The sequence below is a fragment of the Corvus brachyrhynchos genome, unplaced genomic scaffold (assembly GCF_000691975.1).
Source record: "Corvus brachyrhynchos isolate BGI_N302 unplaced genomic scaffold, ASM69197v1 scaffold16, whole genome shotgun sequence".
In the NCBI taxonomy this organism is placed as follows: Eukaryota; Metazoa; Chordata; class Aves; order Passeriformes; family Corvidae; genus Corvus; species Corvus brachyrhynchos.
Window position 1 is genome coordinate 308,001 of NW_008238643.1, and position 8,293 is coordinate 316,293.

The 8,293-nt window shown below is 37.2% G+C and overlaps 1 protein-coding gene across 1 annotated transcript in view; it reads right to left on the reverse strand.

The window, feature by feature from the left end:
* Window positions 1–8,293, reverse strand: part of GABRG2 (gamma-aminobutyric acid type A receptor gamma2 subunit) — a 67,182-nt gene that overhangs the window by 8,268 nt on the left and 50,621 nt on the right. The window lies entirely within an intron of this gene.

Sequence of the window (8,293 nt, forward strand, 5' to 3'; positions counted from 1 at the left end):
TTTCGTTATGGTTTTATTTTTCTAAACTAAAAAAAACAACCCTAGTTCTCAGTTCTCATCTTTACTTCAGATTACAGCACTTCTGGGAAAAATCTTGATTGCAAAGGAATTACAGAACCCCAGGCTACAAAGACTTCATTGCAATTCAGTGAAATGCAGCCCAGAGAAGTCTTTAATGGAAACAGGATATGATTTGCAAATTTAGAGTGAGATAGTTTTCCAGCACTATCAAAGAGTCTCTGTGGCTAATGCAAGTTCTGCTTAGATCAGTACCTTTAGTTAACATTGTGTTCTTCTTTTCAGTCATAATTAAAATTTTAATTTCCCCCAGAATAATCCCTTTGAACCTGACCAGAGAAGAAACTTCAGAGATATTTTTTGACTGGTGCTTCTTTGTTATTTTTTTTAATTTGAATGTCCATATTCTTGGAATTAACTGGTTTTAATTTAATTATGTTATAATTAAACCAAAGACATAAAGCCCCCAAATTTTATATATGCAGTTTATAAGGTGATACATCTGAATATGAGCAAACAGTTGTAATAAGTACAGTCTTACTATTTCCTTAGTTCACAGTTAACATTGCATTATATGTGCATGTCTTTCATATATCAAAAAAGCCCAACCAACTTACCTAAAAAAACACCACTCAGCAGCAGCAGCAGTGCAAAGCTGAAGCCATAAAATTACAGTATGACTCATTTCTTCATCTCTGTGGATCATATATTAACTTCCCAAGAAGTGATTATTTTTTCAGTTTTGGGAATTGTCCTTTTATTCATTCACCTTCATATATGCTATTAATAGCATTGATATTTCAATTTTTTTCTGCTATGATATCGCAGAGATCACTTTAAGCAGTAGCTGTATTACTTCCATGCAAACATTTTTAAGGAGAAGTGTTTCATGCTCACTGTTACTATATAAATTTAATGGGACAATGAATTTCCAGAAGTAAGAGGTGAAATATAGACCCAAATACAGATAAGAATAAAAAGGTACAAAAGGCCCAGAACTGAAGTTTAAAAATCAGATGTTTTATTGCTGTTCTTGTTTTTTCTACTGAAGTTCCAACTGCTATGGGCTCCTTTGGAGTAGATGAGTGATGTACCAGATCCCAGGTAACTACTTTCTCCTCATTTTTTGTCCTATACTTGGACAGGTCTTTTTGCCCAACTGTTTGGCAGCTGTAGCCCGCCTGCCTTGTATTCAAAGGAACAGAAAATATCAGACTCCGGTACACAAGCCAGAACATTCCTACAGGTATTAGAGTCAAATCCAAACCTCAGCACCTGTGCTGAGAAGGAAAAGAGCTAAATAGAGATGACCTAGACCGAGGTATAGTGCTAAGCCCTCCCTCACTGTCCTTGTTCAACAGCTGTGTGTGCAAACCTAGCCCAAGGGTTTAGGCTATGGATAACATATGAATGTTATTGTTAATATACATCTATGTGTGGAGAGAGAGAGTAGCCTCAGACCTTCCATTTTATAGACCATTTCCATTTACATTTTTTTGGTCAGTTTTTGGTGGTAATCCCCTGGTGTCCATGGAGACTTGTCTATATTTTATGCATTATTTTAATTTTTTTGTTGCTGTTCATAATGTAATCCATAAGACCTTTTAAAACATAAACCAACTTGTAAAGGCCTTAGTCCAGTCACTGGTGGTGAAACAGAACTTTGAATTCTCTGTCATCTTGAAGATGCACATCAGAGTACAATTCATTCCCATAGAGCATTAGCAGTGCCCACAGGACATTTGCTACACAAACTGGAGACACTCCAGATGCAAGTGTTTCATATCTAATCAAACACAATTCCCTCTGCTTTTCTTTCTTCTTTTACTTTTCTTTCTTATTTTTTTTTAATACACGAATTCATAAGCAATTATGTTTAGAAAGAACATCTCTCTGCTAACAGATTCCAAAAGTTAAAAAGTGGTATAATTGTTGTAGGATTTTTCAACCCTCACAAATATTGTTGCACATTCCTTTATGCAAAGACTTTCTTCCCTAATTGACACTTGCATGAAAAATCCAAACTACTCCAGAATTATATCTGTAGGAAACTCTATCAGTTTCTGATATTTCAAAGTCCACAGCATTGTTCTAGCAGACCTTATTTCTTATGCGTTGTAGAATTCGAAATGTTTTACTGAAAGCTCAGGGAAATAAGAGACCGTATATATTTTATATGAGGTTTAAAGTTTCTACTAATGGAGAAGATAAATCAGGGGAAGCAAAAACTTCAGTGTCAACTATAACTTGCCAGGCAGTGTGGAATTGACCAATCTGAAGAGTCATTCAAGGATGTGTAAATTCTTTTGAATTACATTTTACTTTCTAATCTGAAAGCCTGCTGATGCTGCAGACACTGTTGTGTTATGGAATGTTTTAGAGATCCTTACGAAAGAAAGGAATAATGTTAATATTTTACCTTGCTTTGTTGGGGTTTTGGGAAGTGGGATGTGCAGATGACATTTTTTTTCAAGGTAAAAGTAGAAAAACAAATGGAATTTAGGAATTGCCAAGACAAAGCAAGTCAATAATTCTGTAATGTACTTAATATCTCTTCGGGCCTTGAATATGTTCTGGTTTTGACTGGGACAAGGGTGTATTTTCTTCTGAGTAGCTGGCACAGGGCTGTGTTTGCATTTAGCATGATAATGATGTTGTTGCCACACTGATGTTTGTTGTTGCTAAGTAGTTCTTACCCCAAGTTAAGGAATTTTCTGTCTCATACTCCACCGGTGAGTAGTTGCACAAAAAGCTGGGAGGGTGTATAGCCAGGATATCTGACCCAAACTGGCCAAAGGGATATACCACACCCTAGAATGTCTTGCCCAGTACATAAACTGGGGGAGTGGGCTGGGAGCTGCCAGTCACTGCTCGGGGATGGGCTGGGCATATCAGTCTTTGGTTGTGAGCAACTGCATTATGCATCACCTGCTTCTCTTGGGTTCTGTTACTTTCTCCCCTTATTGTTACAGTTATAATTTCTAATAATAAAAATATTTCTAATAATAGTACTTTGTTTTAATTATTAAGTTGTTCCTATCTCAGCCCATGAGGTTTACCTTTTCTTTCTGATTCTCCTCCCCACTGGGGAGAGGTGGTAGATGGGGAGTGAGTGAAAAGCCATGGGTACGCAATTGCCAGCCAGGGAAAACTGTGACAATAAAGAGATAAGGAAAACAGGACTAAGTGGCGGGATGCTCCAGAGAAGTATCTTGCTGGGATTGCCAAGTTTACTTTAAGTGATGTTGGAATGATATAACAGCAGGTGTTCTGAGATTTTGAATAACAAAAGTACTCTGAACATACAGAATAATGCAAGACCAAAGATGTGAAGTTCAGGACTCAGTCTCAGTTGTCACAACACATACATCCAAAACGTCAAGTGCATAAAGACCCCTGTGGAATGTGGACTTGACAGTACTTTGCTTTAATCACACCTTTCATGTTAGAATCTGGCCTCAGCCCTGTTTTTATCCAGATTTGGTTTATTTTCTGACTATATTCATGCACTTCTCAGCTCTTTAGCTGAGACCAGCTTAAATACTCTGTTATTTTCAGATTATCTCTGTGCCTCAGGTGATTTTCACTCCTGGTGTGATGCCTGCATGAAGCTGTCAAACTAAGACATTAGTTTAGTAAAAAATGGCCAGACTTGATCCTCAGCACAGTGTCATTTATTAGTCCTCCCTGGGCAAATTGATAATCTTTTCATTATTACTTCATCTTCTTTCCCTGAGCTCTGGCTCTTGTTTGTCCAATATTGTCTACTGCAGCAAGAAAGCTTCTCAGACTGCCAGATTGCTGTTTGGAGCACTAATACACTTTTGGAGTTTTTTAGAAATGAATGATAGTGCAACCTGGCAGTATCTTTGTAAGACAACATCCTTAAGTACTTGACATTTGGCATCCTAATTAGAAGATTTTGGATTACTTAGCCTCTCACCAGAGACCTTACATTCCTACCATACATTCTGAGATATGTAGAACTATTACATGTGTCTAGAAAATACTACCTAGATAATTTTCAATTTTTAAACAAATACAAAATTTCTCTGGAAAAAATAATCTTATTACAATGAGGAGCATAATAACTCATCCTTCATATATTTAGACCCTTCCTCTCTTTCTCTGAATATACATATTTCTCTATTCCTCTGTAGTCATCTGTGTTTGCATCTGCATATAGACAGACATAATCTTCTTCCTATGAAGATACAATAGCAAGTTAACCAGTTTCTTCAGTGACATATATTTAAACCAGAATTCAATCCCTCAGGAAAATGGTATCCAGGTCATGTTTATCCTCATGTGTAAATGCTCATATCATATTTTCTACTAAGTGCATATTCCTCCCAATTATGTTTGGAAGATCAAGGAAAGATAAAGAGATGCAGAGCAGTGTTCTGACTTGAGACACAGCATCTTCGTGCTGCCACTCTGAATGGGAAGTTGAATATTTCTCTTGGGGCACACAAAGTGCATAGACATTAAGTCATTTCCAGAGTAGGAGATAATTTAAAAATTAGATTCATGCATCAGTGTTCAATGCACGTGACCTGAGTAAGCCCTTGGAAAAGGTTTTATTTCTAACAGTCCTGTTCCATCCTAATTTACACAGGCTCATAGCAGTCAACATGAACTTTGGAAATTGTGGTCTTCCTCCTACCCTGTACTTGTGGGATATAGTGATTTGAATACCAGGATTTGGGCTCAGTAGGGGAACAACAGTAGGGGAAGTGAATTCCTGATTTGAAGAACCATCTGTCCTTATGTGCTGGCCTAGGTCCCAAAGGTTCAATAGAAGAAATTAGTTGTGCCAGGAAGCATAGCCGGGGGAATGTACACTGTACTAAAGTGATTTAATCAGCACGGTGGGTGTGATCCTTCATTGCTTCCTGGTTGGAGAGTCATTTATACCTGTGTGAAGCGAACGGGAAATTATACCCATTAGTGCGCTCTTTATGCATGTTTAAGTGACTGTGTAAAGTGTAAGGTACTGGGGGAAAAGCCTCTAATTTGTACTCAGAACTGATTTGGAAGCTAGTGCAAATGCAAGAGAGAAGAACAGCTTTATAACACCCCAAAAAATTGGTGTCTTAACTATAGTTCAGGTAGCAACACTTAGAGATAAGATTGTCTCTCACTTAGTATTATGAGATTCTGCTTTCTGTTGTTTAAAATACTGCTGGATTTAAATTATTAAAAGAACTACAGAAGAGCTTCAAAAATCATATATTGGCCACATGGTCAGGTTATTTTTATGTGTTACTTCAGTTCTTTCTCAGATGGTTTTTGAGTGGGGAAAATTCATTGTTTCATTTCTGTTAAGGATATGGAGTTTTGACAGGGAAATTCAATTAGGTGAAGGGCTGGCCTTGTTGCCTTGTTATGGGTTCACATTTTTAAGTCATTTTTGGCTAACTTAAAAGCTTTGGAAAACAGTGAATGTGTGCTTAGACATGTCCATATGTGTAAGGTTTTTGAGAGTTTATAAGAAGAATTTATTTCTCTCTGTTTCTTACAAAGCTACACACCACTCTGAATGGCACCGCAAAACCAGATGGATGGTAGAAGTGGCTCTCTTCTTCTCAAACGGGGTTCCTTTATATATTCCACTACCTAAAATCTCCAGAATCTGTGTGCTGAGAGTTTACAGCACATGAGCTCATCACCTCATGCTGACTCCACGGTGTCAGGAGTTTCATTGTGGAGCTCTTCTCCCTGGGGAATGGCAAGTGTTCTATCCCAGGGTCTAAACAGGATTTTCTTTGAGTATTTAGATACCTTAAATATTTTTGTCACTGTATAGTAGTATAAAAATCAAAGTCTGTTTTAGTAATTCTGAAAATGTTTCTAATTTAGAGCTTTTTGTGCTTAAAATTTAAAAATCTGTGGAGAAAATAAATTATGTAGGAGAACATTGGTAATGAATCAATAATTGCCAGCAAAAGCTACCAAGTGGTCTTTATTATATTATTTTAAAATTTGAAGTTTTTCTCCACTACATGAATTTGTGAAACTGCCAAAAAGAGTCAGATGGAAGATCAATGCATTATCCAAACTCTCCCAGAATTTCTAGCCATCATTTGCTCCTTAAGGACAGATCAAATGACTAGAAACTAGGATTGATGTAGGTCACAGATTATATGGTATGTAATAGGCACAGTTTTGTTAGTGCAGCAAATAACAACCACATGATTCCTACAGACACAGAGGTGCACCAGCTGTCCAGATTCCCAATGGGCTTTTATCTCCTAAAGTTATACAGAAACCATACAGAGAAGAGCAAGCACTTTTTAAAATATTTGTTTAAAGAGACATGTGAAAATATAGATAGAAATGGAACCTTTTCTCAAAATAAACTCATATAAACAAGTATATAAATAAATGACATGCTTCTAGATGGGAAACCCTATCCAGTTCATCTTTCCGGATGGAGTATGCATAGGGGAAAAAGCAAATAAAAAAACCTCGTGCCACAGGAGGGCACTGTCGCCTCAGGATAGAAATGAGAAAAGCTTGCAAGTCTGCCAGTGGAAAACTGAATCTTAAAAATTTCTAATTATTCTTGTCATTGAGTGTTTATACAAACACTGAATGGCACAACTGACTTGTGTGCGTCTCTTATTAGAGGAGCACTTTTAAGGACTAAACCAACTCTTGTGTGATAGAAATATCCCCAAAGTAGCATCACCTTTGTGCTACAAGTAATGAATATAAACTGCATAAATTGTTAATGAAGAACAACTGTGGCAGCAGAATTTATCTTCTTTTTCTCATAAATAGCTAATAGATACATCCTTGTTCTCTCTCTCTCTTTTATTGTTAGCATGGCCAGCAGTCTTGTTTTCTGTTAGGCAGCAGACAGAGCTAGTACTCTTGGTTTATTTTAAAAGAAGGAATTGGTAAATGGTAGTTTGATGGAATAGATGTGTTTTCTTGGGTTTAGTTATGGTACGTAGAAATACCATTAAAACAGTGGTGCATGATGTCTATGAACATCTCCTATAGGAGCTTCTAATTCATTCAGTTCTTAAAAAGTTGCTGGATTAGTACAGACTATTAAAATAATAGTAAATGCAACCAAAAGGATTCTAAATGCATCCTTCATAAAAGAGTCAGGCTTATTGCCATTTTTAGACAGATATTCTGCAATAATAGAAAATAACTAGTTGGTAAAGTTATGGGGTATTGCCTGTAAAGCAGCTGATTTCCTTCCCACTGTGTGCCCTCCTGGCACGCTGGAGGGCAGCAAGGTTACCAAGAGCTGCTGCAAGTGGAGAGAAAATGAAAGAAAAAGAACATGGACAAAGCCTTTTCTCTTTTATGTCAAATCAGGTGTTGGTACCAGAGTTTTGGTGTACGCTCCGCTCAGCAGTGGCTGGAGGCAGATCCCTGCCCCCAGAAAAGGCAGGAAAAAGGGTGAATGGGAGACAGGAATTACACCTCTCTACCAAATCAAGCAAGTATCAGATGGCGCATTACATTGTACAGTGCAGCTCTAATCTAGGATGAAAAATCATGTAAATAGTTTAAGATTGGTGTACTTATTCTGATGCATCTTCGTTTGGCTTTTGTGCCCATCTCTTTTCTTGCCTTGAGACGGTCTATATTTGGAGTTTCGCTGGCATTTACTGTCTCGGTGAGGGTACTGAGCCAGCCTGCAGATACAGTTCAGTGAGATGTCGTAAAGAAAATACGATATTTGTTCTAAACACATAGTTTTCTATGAGGATTCAGATTTAACCTATTCAAATATTTGTCTTGTTTAAAACCTAAAGTGACTTCTTTTTTTTTTTTTTTCCAACAGATCAGGAAGTTCATAAGTCTGTCAAGTTCAGTACCAATGTACTTCTAAAACTGGTATTTTGTCACATTCCCTCTTACAGTGCAATGTTTTTACATATATGTCAGGAAAATAATTTTGGCTGAAGTATTTGATCACTGGGCACATGACTGAATTCATTTTCATAAAGACAGGACAGAAATTTGATCACAGTGCTAATCACAAGCTGATATGTATGAGACTTATTTGTTCCCACAACCAGAAATGAAAAGTCTGGGGAAAAGGTAAAATCAGAGGGAACACTGTTCCCTAGGTATCTGACCATGAGACCTTCTTGTTATCTCATTCTTTGCCAAGTGCCCTTTTCATTGGTTCTGTCCTTCACAGCTTTTTATTCTTTCATTGACAGATTTTTAGACTACATAAGGACAGAGTATTAAAAAAACCCCAGAGTCTCTTCCTTTCCCAAAATGCTCAATAATCTCTTTC